At 41.4% G+C, this 17,579-nt stretch overlaps 5 non-coding genes across 5 annotated transcripts; 2 read left to right on the forward strand and 3 right to left on the reverse strand.

Moving 5' to 3' along the window:
- Positions 1–4,870: 4,870 nt before the first annotated feature.
- TRNAS-AGA (transfer RNA serine (anticodon AGA)) lies at positions 4,871–4,952 on the reverse strand. Its single transcript has one exon. It is a non-coding gene; the product is annotated as a tRNA-Ser (tRNA).
- Positions 4,953–5,797: 845 nt separating this feature from the next.
- On the reverse strand, positions 5,798–5,879 carry TRNAS-GCU (transfer RNA serine (anticodon GCU)). The gene has a single exon. It is a non-coding gene; the product is annotated as a tRNA-Ser (tRNA).
- Positions 5,880–8,049: 2,170 nt separating this feature from the next.
- On the forward strand, positions 8,050–8,122 carry TRNAV-AAC (transfer RNA valine (anticodon AAC)). The gene has a single exon. It is a non-coding gene; the product is annotated as a tRNA-Val (tRNA).
- A 3,678-nt stretch (positions 8,123–11,800) lies between these two features.
- On the forward strand, positions 11,801–11,873 carry TRNAK-CUU (transfer RNA lysine (anticodon CUU)). Its single transcript has one exon. It is a non-coding gene; the product is annotated as a tRNA-Lys (tRNA).
- Positions 11,874–16,094: 4,221 nt separating this feature from the next.
- TRNAH-GUG (transfer RNA histidin (anticodon GUG)) lies at positions 16,095–16,166 on the reverse strand. Its single transcript has one exon. It is a non-coding gene; the product is annotated as a tRNA-His (tRNA).
- Between the last annotated feature and the right edge of the window lie 1,413 nt (positions 16,167–17,579).

Below are 17,579 nucleotides of genomic sequence, written 5' to 3' on the forward strand. Positions count from 1 at the left end.
AATCTGAAAAAGCTTAGCTCAAATGAGGTCTGGGACGCTTAGACCTATGATCATAGGCAAATTACTATGGATATAAAATTTATAATATTTGTAAAGTATTCTGAAAACTTTTAGGAGCTATGTAACATACTAGACATTGTATTGTTATGGTCATCATTATAAAGCAATTTAATCTAGTTTCCTTAGATTATTAGACTTAGTAAGGGACACGAAGAGAAACTCGAGAATTCAAGAAGACTTAAATTCTGCAGAGGACATGCTTCCCTCTTAGTGCATCAACAACCAAAGTCACAGAAGCAAGGGAAATAGTTCCTTCCTTCTTTCCTTCCTTCCTTCCTTCCTTCCTTCCTTCCTTCCTTCCTTCCTTCCTTTTTCTTTCCTTCCTTCCTTCCCTCCTTCTTTCCTTCTTTCCATTTCCCAAACCCTATCCAGAACACATTGAATGACAATCCTCTCATTAACCTTTAGGAGTCATTGAGTGCACATCTTATCCCAAGTCCCTTCCAACTTCTCAGTTAACAAACTGTGTTGGGAGAGGGGGAGGGGGGTTGGGCTTTTGGGGTTTATTTATTTTATTTTCATCTTGCCCAGCCTTTAATACCAGTGCCTTACTCTAGCAATGAGTAGGATTTCCATTAATACTTGTCCTTGGACATGTCAATGAACTAAAGTGGAGCGGTTTGGAGCCAGGCGGCTAATGCTGCAATGAGTAGAGTCCCGAAACAAAGATAAGACTGGTGGGAATCTGAAATCTCGAGCCACTTTTTCATCCTCTATGCAGCAACTTCCAGTCAAATCCAAGTCACAGCACTGGATCCAGTGTCCCTTTCCCTTTTTCCTCAAGTCATCACTGAAGACCACGGAGAAGCGCTTATCAGAAAAGACGGAGGAAAACGTGAACAAGAGACCACAGAGGAGGAGCTGAAAAGTGAGAACGAGCCAGAAGCTGCGGGTGTAGAGAGGAGCTCGGAGTCCAGGTGAGAGTCTCTAAGACCTGTCCAAGGACCCTCCCCTGGCTTCGGGTCCGATTGCATACTGTTCTGCTTTGCTTAATACTGGTCTTTGCCTTTAAACTAGGTATTAGTGCTATTAAAATATATGTCCGTTGTCTACGACTTTCGTCTATGCCATTAAATGACGGGGTTTTGAGAGAGAAGGACAAGCAAAAAGGAAAAAAAAAAAAACTCCCTGCTCAAGTTGGATGGGTGCAAAGAGGAGATTATGAGAGAGAATTTCTATCATTTATTAATACTGAAATCATCCCAAACACCAACTACTTCTGGTAATCTTCAATCTAAGCCAGTACTACCAAGACACGAAGTATACGAATATGTGCAGCTGTTCAGAGAATCCTACAAACGGAACAAAGAACACAGTTGCAACACCTGCCAGGAATATATGTAGGCAGGTACCTCCATATGCTAATTTCCCATATTACACATAGTTAAGGCATTCTCCTGATTTTCCAGTTAAGATTTTTTCCAAATTATCCACTTTGCATCTTTCCATGGCTCATGTAACTGGGTTTTTCAGAGCTAGATCTTAGAGATGATACATGAAATACCCCACTTATTTTACACATAATTTTCCCCCCACGGATATGAGCTCGTTTAAGTCAATTCCATTTCTTTCCTACTTCTTTTGTCTTGGGGTCTTCTCTTGAACTCACAGTCAGTGGCTGGTACCCTTTATTCAGGAATCCCAAGAAGGAGTTCAGACTAATCAGCTTTGGCCAGAAGATGTATTATTTTCTCATACATTTTCCTAAAGAAGTTTTCTCTAAAAAATGGTAAACCAAAGTCCTGGGGATTTAAGATCTACCTGGGCATAAACATTGGTAATGAATCTGCTGTTGGGGCATAATTCTCAGCTGGGATTCTCACTGTCCCCCTGACTACTAGAGAGTGGCAACCTACTTTATTTTCATATTTTTTTCCTTCTACTACTTAATTGATTCCCAGAATCTGGATGAAACCCTTGTACTGACTAGGAGATTATTGAAATTTCTCTCTCCTCATTGCCCACCTTCTGGCTCCCTATCAGTCCCCTCCTATGCTCACAGAAGACTTGGAACATTTGCTATAAAGAAAAAAAAAAGGCCATCTGCTACATACACACACACACACACACACACACACACACACACAGTAAACAACCATATTCTATAGAGAACAGCATTTTCTTCCACTGAAAACACTTGAGTTATAGAAGTAAAATTAAAAGATTCCCCTTGTTGTACTGCTACCTACATCCAATAATATATGGGCACATATGTATATAACACGTACTGTGTGTATTATTTTGCTTTGCAAGTACTATGTAAATATTAACTCGTCACTAATTTAACGAATCTTGCCCTGAACCAGTGGTGTCTCTAGTCAGCAGTGATTTGCCCACAACGGGTTATCTGAGACAGAGTGAGAAGTTCAGTATCATTCATAAAATTAATAAAATCAATAAGGATTAGGATTAAAGAGAGACACTTTTCAAACAGCCTTACTGCTCCCTTCTCCCTCCCAAGGGTCCTGGATTTACAATAAAAGGAGAGAAGATATGGGATTTTGATTAAAGGAGAGAGATGGGATGGTAAAATGCAGGGGGCACGTGTGTTAGCCTCTTAGAATAAGGGAGAGACCTTAAATCCCCAAATGCTTCATATGTCAGTCAAGAAAGGTTGCATCAATGATTGTCCAGCCAATGTTGTCTGCACTTACAGCAGATCTGGTTACTAACATATGAGGTGAAAATAAGAATTGCTACTTTGGGTGAAAGCTGGCAATAACTGATAGAGTGACTTTTTGACTTAACACTTAACAAGAATCTATTTAAAGTGCCTGTATATGCTAGATATTGGACTGGGTACTGAGGATATGAAAATGAAATAGTTCCTGACTTCAAGGAGCTGATATCCTACTGGAAGAATGAGTGAAAGAATTTATGAAACATTTATTAAGTGCTTACCACTTGCAAAGCTCCATGTTAAGCACTGGAGATACAAATAGGTAAGACAGTCCTAGTTCTCAAAGGGCTCACATTCTAATGGGGGAGGCAACAGATCAAGAAGTTTTCAGCTACAAGTTGGAAAAATTCCATGGTTCTTAGGATTCAATCACAAAGCAGATGTTAATGCTTCTGCTTTAATGTCATTCCACTGATAAAATATAGGTTTCTGATGTTGAGCCATTTGAAAGTTCCAAGGATTCTGGAGGTTAAGAACTTTCTCCAGTAGCTATAGCAGCACCTTCAAGATGAGTTGCCTGGATGCATCTCCACTGGGATTACTTCCCAGTGTTATGACTGAGGTCGCTAGGCTTGACGCAATGTTATTCCCAAGGCTTTTGAGTTCAGGGTTCTGAGCTGTCTCCATTAGAATCTGAGGGGAGAGGGTCAAGGTGGTGGTGACGATGACTTGTCTGTCATATGTTTCCTCCTCTCTCTCCCTTAGGGAACCTTACTGCTTTCTCTAGGTTGGCTTATGTAGTTATTGATTGGAAATTGTTTCCTTCTCCAATGGAGTTGTTTCCCCAGATGAAGGCTGTAAGGACTGAGCTAAAAGCAAGATGGTCTGGGAATTGATAACATTCCCAGTTCTATTGCACCTATGATTCTCAAATTATTTCGATTTAAATTAAATCCAATAAAAAATCAACATGTGCAGAGGTAAATAAATACAAAATGTATGCAAATTAATGGGGGGGGGGATTCAAAACTGGGAAAGATGGGGAGGATGGAATCAGGAAAGCCTTCTCCTAGGAAGGCTTCACCTCAGTCTTCAAGGGAACTAGACATTCCAAAGTCAGAGGTAAGAATAAAGGGCATTCCAGGGTGGGGAGTGGGGCAGAGATAAGAATTTAAATAGAATCTCAGGAAAGAAGAGAGGAAGGAGCATACAAAGTCGAAGAATTGCTAGCATATACTCCACCACCTGCTTTCCCATAAAGAGGCACTTGTAAGTATGGCAAAGGGTGAAGTATTTTACACCCCACACCACCCCCATATGACAGATCTCTATTTTCAATTTTAAAAATTGTTTTGAAAAGGTTTGCTTTCGTTTCCTTATTTGAAGTGTATTGAAAATTTTTATTACGTGGCTAATCATAGGATATGCCTCTTTGCCATACGTTTAAAGTGTGCACTAAATCAAAGTTTAAACTTTTCTTTTTCTCACTGAAGTTTTTTCTTCTCAAGTGTAAGACTTTGCCTTTAAACCTATTGATTTCATTTTGTTAGATTCATCCCAAAGCTCTAGTTTATCAAGGTCCTTCTGGATCCCGACTCTGTCGTTGCCAGTGAATCTTCTTTGGCCAATTTGATGAGAATTCCATCTGTCTTTGTAATAGCTAACATTTCGTGGTGTCCAGGTAGCACAGCGAGTAAGAGCACCGGCTCCAGTGTCGGGATGACCTGGGGATCAAATCTGGGCTCAAATACTCAGCACCACACCCAGAAACACCTGGCCGTGTAACCTTAAGCAAGTTACTTAACCCCGATTGCTAAAAAAAAAAAAGAAAAAGAAAAAGAAAAAAGCTAACATTTGTACAATATAAAACTTTAAGTATTGCAAACCGCTTTACCAACATTTATCTTCATGCCAACGCTGGAATCTGGGTGTTGTGTGTGTGTGTGTGTGTGTGTGTGTGTGTGTGTGTTTTAACTATCCTTATTTTACATATGAGGAAGCAAGAGACACAAAATTATAGTGATTGCTCAAGATCAACTAAGCTCCCAAGAGCCTGAAGTGAGATATGAAGTCTGTGTTTCTGCCTCTAAACTACTACACTGGCTAGTTTAGTCTTTAATTTCAAAGATTAAAACTTTTTTTTTAGCACTGCGGAAAATCGAACGGATATTTAGCGCCTCAGTAGCTAAACGTAGTCAGTAGGATTCGAACATACGCGGAGAAATCCCAATGGATTTCTAGTCCATCGCCTTAACCACTCGGCCACGACTACATCCAGTAAGCTACCCTTTACTGCCACTTTTTCGAAGTATAGTATGATTCCCTGTCTGTGCCTATTCTTTCTACAGAAGTAAACCTCAGTTCTTCTATCATTTATCATATGCTCTAATCTAGGAAACTTGCTATGGCCAAAAGTTTTCTCGAATTAAGTAAGCCAACTTCTTATCTCTCCTGTAAAACACAAACACGCCACTAAATTCACCTACGATTTCCAGCTTCCTACTACCTGACACAACATAGCTCTCCGTGGACATAGCTTTCGAAAACGCCGATCCCCCCCCCCTCCCCAGTCTCCCACCCCTCCCTGCAAATCCCCTTTCGCCCCACCTTATGTCTATGCACTTTCGAATACCTTTTGACTCAAGGCTTAGAAATGTGTGTATTAAAATATTATTTGGAGAGTCTACGGAGCGCAGAAGTGAAGATTTTAACCAAGTACCCTTGGAGCAGTCTTCCCTCCCTCCCACACCTCTTAGACACCCTTAGGCACTGATACTGAAGAAGTAAATGCTTGTGGGCGCAGTGGTTGTTTGTTCTTTGTTTTCAAGGAGGACCCTGACCTCAGGGAGATGATGCCCTTAGTTGAAAGTGAATTGGATTTCAGTGAGAGAGGGCTATGCAAGGTCACCGGTCTCACTTTCTCCTCCGGAGCCATTTGGGTCCAGTGGCAAGATATAGATCACGACGACTGGAGATGGCCTCCAGGGTGATTTCCATGTCAAATAACAATGGAAGGCTTTGTACAAAACTTCCTTGGATATGCTGCCACAACTAAAGGAGAGATATATTTAGGCTGAAGCAGTACGATTTATCAAAATCCTGCTAACGAAAGAAACACGACGAGGATGGGATTCGAACCCACGCGTGCAGAGCACAATGGATTAGCAGTCCATCGCCTTAACCACTCGGCCACCTCGTCTACCACAAAACGACAGCTTCCTTTTGTTTCATTTTGCTTTAGTTTAGAGGTCCTGGGTTTTTATTGGGTTTGTTTATTTGTTTGTTTGTTTTCCAGTAGTCACTGTAAAGTCTTTGCAAAATTTTTTCTTTGAGGGTGGTGGATTAAGGGGCCGGGTCTTATTTGGAAACACAACCCTCCCAGGCACAAAGAATAAAGCTGCAAAGGCTTCCTTTTCTGCTCTCTACCTCTCTCACATCCGATGCTCTCTCCCTGCCTCTAAAGTGTAACTATTATTTTCCCTCTCTTCCAGGTATCTCTTTTCCCTCTCTTCCAGTGTCTGAGAGCTACCCCCCTCACTCACATAAGACCTGGAAGGTTGGGTCCCCAGCGGGTTAACGACTACTCCAGACAATTAAGGGTACTCTGTATCCGAACTCATCAAGCTATACCTCAGGACATATACCACGGGGGAAGGGGGGACGGGAGAGAGGGGAGGGGGGCGCAATGAACCGGGAGGGAGCGCTTCCCGAAACAATCAATAGATATAATTAGCTCAAATAACTTACTACAGTGGCAAAGTAGGACCAAATCAGCTGCAAAATATACGCACCCCACTCTGTAATTTGTAGCATACTCTCCTATAAACACTCAGAGAGTCTGTGGAAGAAAGGGAACAGAGTAAACTCGCACAAGGGAATTCAGTCTTCAACACAGCGGAACCCCGTGATTTTTCTCTCCTGGAGTCCTCACCTTGCTGCCCGCCCTGCGGAAACACCACCTCCTTCGAAGCAGCGTCTCTGCTAGGCAAGACTTGGCTCCCTTCGTTTGTTTTTCTCCACCACCAGACTCTCAAACTGCCAGAGTATTAATTCATCATAGACCGATCGCTTCTCATCTGATACAGATGAAGATCATTTAAGCGATTTCTAGGTCATTTACTCTGTGTATATTTTGTGGGAAGCGGAGGAAGGTAGTGAAATTGGCTTACTGCTTGCTGGCTCTTGGTTTTCTTGTGCTTAAGTAAGTAACCTTGCTTCAGGATGTGAACCGTCTAAGGGGAAGGTAGGAAGAGCCGAGAGAAATTCCCACTCTTCCATCCCTCTTCTCGTAGAGAGCAGGGGTCACATTCCTTCAAGTTAATTCCTATTAGTCAAAGGTCAGCTGCCCTTCCGAACGCTTCAGGCAAAATACGAGTTTCCTAACAACTCAATACCTCCTTTCTCTGTTATAAGCCCCATAAGGGTGTTTTCATTCTGTATTTTCATTAGGGTGGAGAATCAATATATTAGAAACTCAGTTCTCTCCACCCTTAAGAAATCCAGTTGGGCAATCCAACTTTAGAAAAAGGAAAGAAATATCAATCCGGTCAGATCCAGGAGTCTCCAAAATTAGAGGTTTCCCTTGCAAAGAGATTCACTAAGTGAAGTTGACAGGATAACATCTGGGCGAGTTTTGGGGATGGTGAGAGTGGAGTTGGGAATCGGAATTAAGAAGGAACTGGTGTGGAAAGTGAGCAGTGGTTTGTAGTTATAGGTCAGTGTTTCTGAGTTAGCCTTGGCGTGGCCCAGCTGCAATACATCGGCGCTAGTGCTACCCAACCCAACCTAACACACCTCCCAGCCCGGTCTGATCCGCAGAGCGGCAAATCCAGTGAAAGCTTCCCCAGAAACAACAGCTGGCGAAAATGAGGGCCAGAACCGCTGATACCAGAGGGACACGAGTAAGATGCCCTAGTTCAAAGGACGTTTGTCCCGCAGATTCCAGCACCGAAGCCCTGTTATGTAGGATTCTTGGTTCTTCTAAAAATGAGACTAGTTGGCCAGCGCCTATAGAGAGAGCATAAGGAAAAGAGGGCACATTAGGGGATCCGTGAAGATGGCACTCGAGGGTGGCAGCGACTTCAGGGGACTAAGGGCAGCAACAGAGGGTGGCGAGAGTGAGATCAGGAGCCTGGGTAGTATAGGGGAATGTGGTGTAATATAGGACTTACTTGTGTGTTGTTTGTCTGAGAGACGACATGTTTTTGGACTGATAAGGGAAAGACTAGAGAGGAAGCAGATAAGAAGAGGTATGAGTTCCGCAAAACTCAAGTCTGGGGACAAGATATTTTGATAGGTAAAATGATTTAACTTATCTTAACTGAACTTTTTCAAGAGCTTCCTTTAATGAGTATGGCAGCTAGTGGCTTGTTCCCGTAGTGTAGTGGTTATCACATTCGCCTAACACGCGAAAGGTCCCCGGTTCGAAACCGGGCGGAAACATAAGTTGGGTATTTCAGGTTTTGTTCTTTTTTTAAGTGAGCTGCTATAGGGCACTGAAGCTTTGGGCCATTGGACAACAACATTTTAAAATTACTCATACTCTACCCTCCAGGAGTTAACAAAGTATTCTGAACAGTATAGGACACGAATAGATAAGTAGAAGTGAGGGTAGCCGTGGAGACATTGAAAGGACTCGGATCGTTTGAGTTACAGAATCATTCAAACTGGAAATCAGGGAAAATTTCAGGAGAAAGATCTTGGATGTATCAGTGAATGCAGGGAAGGACGCTAGAACGTATCACAAGAAGTCTTTCATTTTCCTCCAAAATTGGCCCATTCATCATTTCTTATGGTACTATAATAACCCACTATATTAATATGTTCTCTAATTATTGTATAGAGCATTTTCTCATATGGTTGTTGATAACTTGAATTTTCTTTCGAAAACTGCCTGTTGATAACCTTTGACCATTTATCTGTTGAGGAATGACTTTTTAGTCTTATAAATTTGAATTCATTCCTAATATATCTTTATAGAAAGAAAAACCTTGCTGCAAAGATTTTCCCCCGTTCTTATTTCCCTTATAATTTTTATTGCTGTTGATTCATTCATGAAAAAGGCTTTTAAGTTTTTATATATAATCAAAATTGTCCATTTTACTTGTATGATCCTCTCTGTCATTTGCATAGTGATGAACTCTTCTATCCATAGATCTGAAAGTTGAGTTTCTTGCTCCTCTAATTTGTTTACAATGTAACCTTTTGTATGTAGGTCATGTGTTCATTTGGAAATTATCTTGGTTTATGTCATGAGATGTTGGTCTAAATCTAATTTCTTACAAACTGTATTCCAGTTTTCCTGGCTTTTTTTTAAATCAAATTTGAGTCTGTCTTCAAGGGAGCTAGACATTCCAAAGTTTTATGGGAAGAGGGATAGCATTCTAGCATAAGGCATCTAGAAACTTAACTGTCATGTGCCATAATTTCAGAATACAGGAGTGGGTGCATAGTAGTAGTTAAAGAATTTCTGAGATATGCTCCCACTCCCTGTTTTTCCAAGTAAGAAATCTACATTTCCTGCCGCAATATCTCTGCTGACCTCCATCTCACATCTCCATCTGCCAGACATTCCAAACTGAATGCCAATAAACATCTTAAATTCAAAATGTCTAAAACAGAACTTATTCTTTCCTGTTATACCCTTCTCCCTTCCCTATTACTGTAGAAAGCAACATCCAGTCACTCAAGCTCAAAACCTAGGAGTCATCCTGGTTTCCTTATTATGTCTCAAACTATACATCCAAACTGTTGCCAAGGCCTGCTGATTTCATGTTTGCACCATTTCACAAAATGGTTCCCTTCTCTCCTCTGATACTGCCACCATGCTAGTGTATGCCTCCATTACCTCATGCACTGATTATTGCAAGAGTTTTCTGGTTTGTCTGCCTCAACCCTCCAATCCATCCTCCACTGAATGACTAAAAGTGATGTTCCTAAAACACATGTCCAGTCGTATCACCTCTCTCTAATCAATAAACTCCAGTGGCTTCCTATTGCCTCCAGCAACAAATATAAAATACACTATTTAGCATTCACACCCCCTTCATAATCTACCACCCATTTCATATCTTTCCAGTCTTACATCTTAACCCCTCAATGTAATGTTTGAACCAGTGATACTGGCCTCCTGGCTCTCCCATAAGTAAGACACTACATCTCTTAGCTCCATACATTCTCTCTGGCTGTCCTGCCTGGAATGTTCTCCCTCCTAACTAACCAACCTCTGGCTTCCTCTAAGTTCCAACTAAAATGTCACCTTCTTCAGGAAATCTTCAGCAACCTCCCTTAATAGAAGCACCTACCCTTTGTTAATTATTTCCTATTTATCCTCTGTATAGCTTGATATATATGTGCATATATATATGTATATATTTGTTTGCATGTTGTCTCCCCCATTACATTGTAAACTCCTTGAAAGCAGGAGTTGTTCTTTTTCTTTGCCGCTTTCTTGTATCCCCAGTGCTTAGCACAGTACCTGACACATAGTAGGTATTTAATAAACGTTTATTGGGTTGATTAACAAAATAGCAGCGTTAGAAAAGGCGTAGTTTAAAAAAAGATAGTTCATGCCCAAAGGGCTATAAATAATTGCATACCCTTTGACCTAGCAATACCACTTCTAGGGTTATATCCCAAAGAGATCAGAGAAGTGGGAGAAAGACCCATATGTACAAAAAATATTTATAGCGGCTCTTTTTGTGGTGGCAAGGAATTGGAAATCAAGGGATGCCCATCAATTGGGGAATGGCTGAACAAGTTGTGGTATATGAATATAATGGAATATTATTATGCTATAAGAAATGAGGAGCAGATGGACTTCATAATAACCTGGAGAGACTTACATAAAATGATGCTGGGCGAGAAGAGCAGAACCAAGAGAAATCTGTACACAGTAACAGACACAACGTATGTATGACGACTAACTTCAATAGACTAGGCTCCTCCCAGCAATGCAAAGTTATAAGACAACTCCAAAAGACTCATGATCGAAAGAGATATCCACATTTAGAGAAAGAGACGCAGAGTCCGAATGCAAATTAAAACAAACTACTTGCTGTTTCTTTTTCTTGTTTTGTTTTGTTTCCTCTTTCCCAGTAATCATTCCAGTAGTTATAACCCTTTTTTACAACCTGACTAACGATTAATGTGAAGATATTTGTAGATCCTATATTTCAGTGCATACCGCCATGAAGAGGGAGGACCGGGGCGGGGAGGAGAGAAAATTTGAAACTCAAGGGACTGTGGGACTGAATGTTGTAAACTAAAATTAAATAAACGAATCATTTTTTTAACGGAAAAAAGAAAAAAATTAAAAAAAAGATAGTTCTACACTTGACCCCCACTCCCTACATGATGTTATTAGTCAGTCAGTCATTAAACATTTATTAGCAGTCTCCTATGTAGTAGGCAAGCAACAAGTAGTAAGCAACACCTCTGTTTTAAATTACAAAGATAGTTTGATTTCATTTACTTTGTTTGAACTGCACTGAAAAATACACTTACAGGGCCAATCATATTGAAGTGTGTTTTTGCCGTTGGTTTCAAATGTTTGTCCATTAATTTCAAACTTTTCCGAGTAATTTTGGAGATCTTTTCAGAAGGTGGTATTCCTAGCGCGCGCACACACACAAACACAAAGAGAAGGAAAATAAACGGCGTTTCCTCCTAAAATACTGCAAATCAACAAAAGAAAATGGGTTATTTGAAATAGAAATTATGTGGGAGAGGGAGAGATAATCACTTCAGAGAACAGAGAAATCATTTCAGTTCATAGGATATTATTTACCAAAGACAACGCGATGAAACCGAGAATAGCGTCTCCAATAACTATCCAATAACAGGGTATGGATGGGGGTGGAGGTGAGGGTATGACGATAATAAACACTGAGATAGTTTGAATAAGCATAAGTTCTGGGCTCAATTAATATTCTAGTGTTTTCAAGAAAAAGTGAGGAAAGCACTTAACACGTTGGGTTGGTCTTTGTCAAATACATGAAAGGATTTGGGAAAGAGTGGAGCAAGACTGTCATTTAAAATGCATTGAAACCCACGAAATAAAAAATTTATACAGAGGACCATTTGATGATTAAATAACTCCTGCTAAGATTGAGTATATCAGCCCGGCTAGCTCAGTCGGTAGAGCATGAGACTCTTAATCTCAGGGTCGTGGGTTCGAGCCCCACGTTGGGCGAGTTGTTTTCTTCATACACAAAAGATAGACCTTACAATCTCCTATGAAAAGAAGATGAAAACAAAGTCACATAAATATTACATTATAAGTACTTTAGAGAGATTCACAGCCGTGGGCTGTGTACAGCAGAAGAGGGAATGGAGTTAGAGATAACAGTATTGCAGGAAAGTCTAACTAGAGGAAGTAAATTTAGCCTCGATTTCCAGTGACCAGGCAGGAATTCAAGAACAAAAGGGACCGAATTCCATGCCCAGGAGTCTGCAAAAACAAAACTCCACCCGCCGCAAAGGTGCCGGGACTGTTGCTGCGAAAGGATTAATCCATTTTGGTCGAACTCTGGGGCACAAAAGGACAGCCAGTATGACTGATGAGCAATAGAACATACTTCCACCTCTGGTCTTTAGGGGCTTAACTCGACTTAAAGATTGGAAGAACTGAACAAGCCACAGAAACCCTCAAATGACTCAAAATCCCTCTCTCTCCATTCCATCCTACATCATTCTTGTTTCATCTTCCTTAAAAAATATTCTAGGGGCAAGAAGTCGTTAACCGGCTTTTTTTTTTTTTAATTCTTTCATGGATATGTACTGAATTCCTCAGAGCCCAACGACCACTCCAATAGCCAGAATAACCCAGAACACTTCTGCTTTGCTACTCTCACCCTCTCTAATCCAACCCAACAAACATTTATTAAGTACCTACTATGTGCCAAGCACTGTGCTAATTGCTGGAGACAATTTAATAAAAAGAAGGTCACAACACACAAAAGGAGACAAGAAAGTGAGGGAAGGGCCCAGGGGGTAGGGCCGAGAGCATCGACTTGAAACCAGTCAGAGCAGCAGGTGTAGTGGAGAGAACCAAAATGTACAGTTTCTTACCTCTGTAGAGGAAGGAATTGGGAGCAGTTTGGTCCTCTGCCCTCCAGCCCTCCACCCAGAGGAGAGAGAAGGCTGAAGGAGGTAGTGGTATCAGTCACTGATTGAACTAGCAGAGTGGTGGTAAGATTAGGTGAGATTAACTGGGTAGGGGCATCTTGTACCATGGAGTTGAAACCAGACAGAGCATCAGCTGCAGAATGGAGTGAGTCACACTCCTGTCAAACTTGGCACCTGCTTCTCTCTTCTCCACCTTTGCTCCCCTCTGCCTTGCTCTCCTTTGGCTCCTCTAATACTACTCCATAAAAAGTTGCTACTGCCCTCTAGAGACAAACAAAACCTGAAACTCGCTGTGAATGTGTCAGTTGCGATTTCTCTATTTTTTTTTTCTGGGGTGTTTGTTAGGGATCCCAAGGGAGATGGACCCCAATGGAGTCCAACTTTCTCAAGGAAAGCATTCCTAAATGCCTTGGGACCAGAGCTGGAGAGCTGGCATCGACCTTGAAAGGCAATTAGTCCACAATGCTCCTTTTCCAGATAAGGAAACTGAGGCCTAAAGGGCAAAGGGACCTCCTTATGGTAACAAAGGTAGTTAATGTCAGCGGCAGGATTTGAAAGCAGCTTTTCTGATGCCAGAAGTAGTTGCCTCCCATTGTTTCCCCAGATTAAGTCTTTTCATCAAAGTCCTCCTGAAAGATCCACAAAGATTGGAAATGAAGAGATTTTAGAGGGCTCACCATCGATCCTATCAGAACGGAGCCTTATCTTCATAAGAGAGGTGGCTCAGAAGGTCTCCAAAAGATTCCCTCGGAGTTCTGTTGGAATCAGCAGCCATTCACTAGCTCATCGAGAAATTAGGGTTGTAAAAGAATGAACAAACATCTGCATGCCTTCCCAGGACCCAAACGGCTGCTTTCTCTTTTTACCTTGGGCTAGTGAGTTATTTTCTTTGTTTGTTTCTTTGTTTTTTAAGTAGAGCCTATCACTTCCACAGAAAGAACAAGGCCTTTAGCTCTTCTTGGGCCTGGAGAATCTCCCCAAACCGCAGCTCAGTCAGAAGTCTATTCACTTTCCAATGAATGGACTCCCAATGATCTTAGTCATAGTGGTGTTGTTCTTCAGTTGTGTCAAACTCTTCCTGAATCTACTTAGGGTTTTCTTGGCAAAGATTCTGGTGCCATTTCCTTCTCCAGCTCATTTTACAGATGAGGAAACTGAGGCAAACAGGCTTAAGTGATTTGCCCAGGATCACACAACTAGTGTCTGAGGTAGAAATTTGAACTCAGGTCTTCCTGACTCCAGGCCTAGCACTCTTTCCATTGCATCACCTAACTGCCTAGTCATTATGCTAGGGAAGTAGAAAAATAACGTTTCTCTCCTTTGGTCTCAGGAACCTTCTTTAAACTAAAGACCTAGTGAAGGCTGCTGTGAAGCTGCAAATAACTTGTATGGCTACAAATCAAAGGACTTCAAAGTTAGGGTTATCCTTAGGCACCACCTAACCCAACCCTTTCTAAAAAATTTTTTCTATCCACAACGTATCTCATGCAAGTAATGGTCATGCAGCCTTTGTTAGAAGCCCTCTAGCCATGGTGTAGAACAGGGAATGGACCATAATCTCTTCTAGGCAATTCGTTTGGGTAGCTCTGATGGAATCCTAATAAAGCTGCCCCTAGCCCCACTATTCTAACTTCCTTATAGGCCCCACTTAACAGCAGACCCACTGTACCTACCTAGTTCACCCACCCCTTGTCAATATCCTAACTTCTTCATATATGCCTCATTGCTCACTAGAACAACAGGTGTATCCATGAACTCTTAGTTCCCACGGAAACAGCAGGTATGTCCATATGATGAGATGTCAGCCCCCAGACTCATTTCCACAGAAATAGGTGTGTTCTTGTATTCAATCAGAATCACATCATCCATATAGCCCAAGGAAGGACCATGATACCTAATTATCTATCTTGACCAGATCGGACCACAATAGCTAACCCTAACCTAGGCTAGGTTAAAATGAAAAATATCAATAAATTTATTATTTAAAAATATTGTCATTAGTGAATTAATATGCTCCCACTGATTAAGGAATCAATATGCAGACTCTCAATGATGCTAACAAATCCAACAATCAAGCACTAATTGCTTCTGATTGAGAGGTACCTCAGGTTGAAATGGCCTACTTGTCCTAGAATCATGTAAGCAGATAATGTGGGCACTTTGTCAACACCCAGATCAAGGGAGAAATTCCCTCTTTTAAAGTCTCTAAACTCTAACTCCAGCTCCCTGAGAGACTGGAACTATGAACTAAATGAATTTATGATTCGGTTTTTCTTAACTGGTTTCACTGTTTGGAACTTCTGTGACACCATGCCCCAGGAAGTTTGTTGTGATCATTGCTAACTTTATACAGTTTAATGTTATATTCCATTCCAATATGGAGTCACTTGGGTTAAGTGATCCTAATGTCCCTAAAACATACAGGCAAAGAGAAACAGTTTGTAATTTTCCATTGCTAACTCTGTTGGAGTGATAAGGCTTGCAGCTTTTGATTGGATGAACTCTACCTGCTGCAGAGATCTGTAGTTTTTATCTTAAGATAGTAGTTAAGTTAGATACGCCTGCCACGGTCCTGGAAAATAAACTTCCCCCAACCTAACTTCACCACTTAAGCCTTGTACAGATAGATGGTCTGTAGAACTTTCCCACCACATCTGCAGCTGATTGGGGATGTTCCCTCCTACATCTGGCATCAATTATCTCTTCTTAACCAAGCCCATTCTTGGGGTATATAATTTCGTCACCTGAACCCCCACTTTGATCAGTGTTCCTTCCCTAACATATCTCCCTCCCCCTAAGGCTGTGGTCAGTCTCTTGCAGGTGGGCACAAACTTCTGTTTATATTCCCATGGTGTGTGTGTATGCTTTTGTTTTTCCTGCTTGCTGCTTTGCATAATAAAGCTTGGAATTGTATCATCTTCTTAAGTACCAATTTTCTAGAAATTTATGAACCCAGGTGTTTGCTTTAACCCGAACTGCGAGGTCAAATAAAGCACTTCTTATTAGTTCAAAACAAAACAAACCTCATGATCCTGCAAGATTTCATCAGCCTTAGTACTCCTTAGTGAGTGGAGCCTTGAATTCCAAAACCTGTACTTGAGTTTGACTCAGGATATACAGACCATTCTTAGTTCCTGATGCGTCAGCCAGCTAGAAATGAAGATATGATAGCGATGGGGAAAATGAGAGGTTGAAAAAAAAACACCATTACCAACCAGACCACGAGGTGAATAATTATCCTGCCTTTCAAATATGAATGGGAAACCGGAGCGAGAAAAATAAAAACTGCCGTGACTCGGATTCGAACCGAGGTTGCTGCGGCCACAACGCAGAGTACTAACCACTATACGATCACGGCACGCCACCCAACCAGGTGTTAGCAACTCTGGCTTCCATTTCGTCTAATTAAACTCAAGTGAGCTAGCCTCTGATTCTTTTCATTTCAGTTTTTCTTTTCTTCCATCCGCAGGTGCATCGAGATATGCTCAGTTGCTAGGCCATGCACAATTTCCACAGCCTGCCTGACTTCATAAGGAACTGATAATAGATACCTACTCAAAAAAGACTGGCAGACGTGCAATCAACTGACTGGACATAGTGGACATTATTACTCCTCGAAGCCCACCAACTTTGGACACTTGCCCAGACTTCAAAAAAAAAAATTGGGAAGGAAGAGTTGACTCACACAGGAAAGATTTGGAGATTTAGACCCTCAGGTGCATTCTGAGAGGCTACCAAACCTCATGTGGAGTTTGCCGGCCCTTCTTTCTCCCTACAATTCAAATTCTCTCTCTTCTCCTCTGGGATTGTACATCGAGGTCCCCTTGTGAGCCAGTACTTTGTCACTATCCAACCATTCCTAATTGCGGGGAAACTAGCTTCCCATTCTGTCTCAAATGGACCCCCAGAGAAAAGTCCGTGCTGAGCAGAAATGGCACTGGCTGAGGGCAAGGTAAGCCGATGTGTAACGATTATTGCTAAGTTATATAGCATTTTGAGGTTTGCAATGTGCTTTCCATAGACTATTTCAATGGATGCCTTTATCAGTGCAACAAGAGAAAAATGTTTTAAAACTACCTGAATAAAGTCGAGTCTTTGCAATGCCAGAAAAAAATCTATTCTCCATGGCACGTGTTTATTTTGAGAAAACTCAAACGGGTGTATTTTACAGTATATGTTCAGATCTTCAGTGAACATGGAAGGAAGGAGCTGATAAAAAGCCTTTCCCGACACATCTCTTCCCGTCCTAGGATGATGAAGCAGGTACGAGAGTGTGAGACCGCTAGAAAGGCGTTTCTATCCACCTCTTACTGACTTGCCTCATAGTCTAATGAACCAGTCTTCTGATGAACCTTGCTTCCTCGGCAGGGACCAATACTACCGGATGGGTTTTCCACTGTCATTCAGAGTTTGCCTTCCTTTTAGAGATCTTTCATTTACCTTTGTTTTGGTCATTATGACTACTGCAGTTGGTTTTACTGTATATCAATCAGTTCATATAGATCTCCCATGTTCCTCTGAACTCTCCATATTTTTCATTTCTTACTATTTCAAGGTATTCTATAGCTATTTCTCAGTTGCTTCATCCTCTTTTTTAAAAATTCTTATTGCTTTCCATTTCTTATATTACCATGGTATAGCATGTCTCTCTCTCTGTCTCTCTCTCTGTCTCTGTCTCTCTCTGTCTCTCTGTCTCTGTCTCTCTGTCTCTCTCTCTCTGTCTCTCTCTGTCTCTCTGTCTCTCTGTCTCTCTCTCTGTCTCTCTGTCTCT

This window comes from Petaurus breviceps, unplaced genomic scaffold (genome assembly GCF_028583685.1).
Source record: "Petaurus breviceps papuanus isolate PSGF00001 unplaced genomic scaffold, PetGlider_PUasm1.0 180, whole genome shotgun sequence".
NCBI lineage: Eukaryota > Metazoa > Chordata > Mammalia > Diprotodontia > Petauridae > Petaurus > Petaurus breviceps.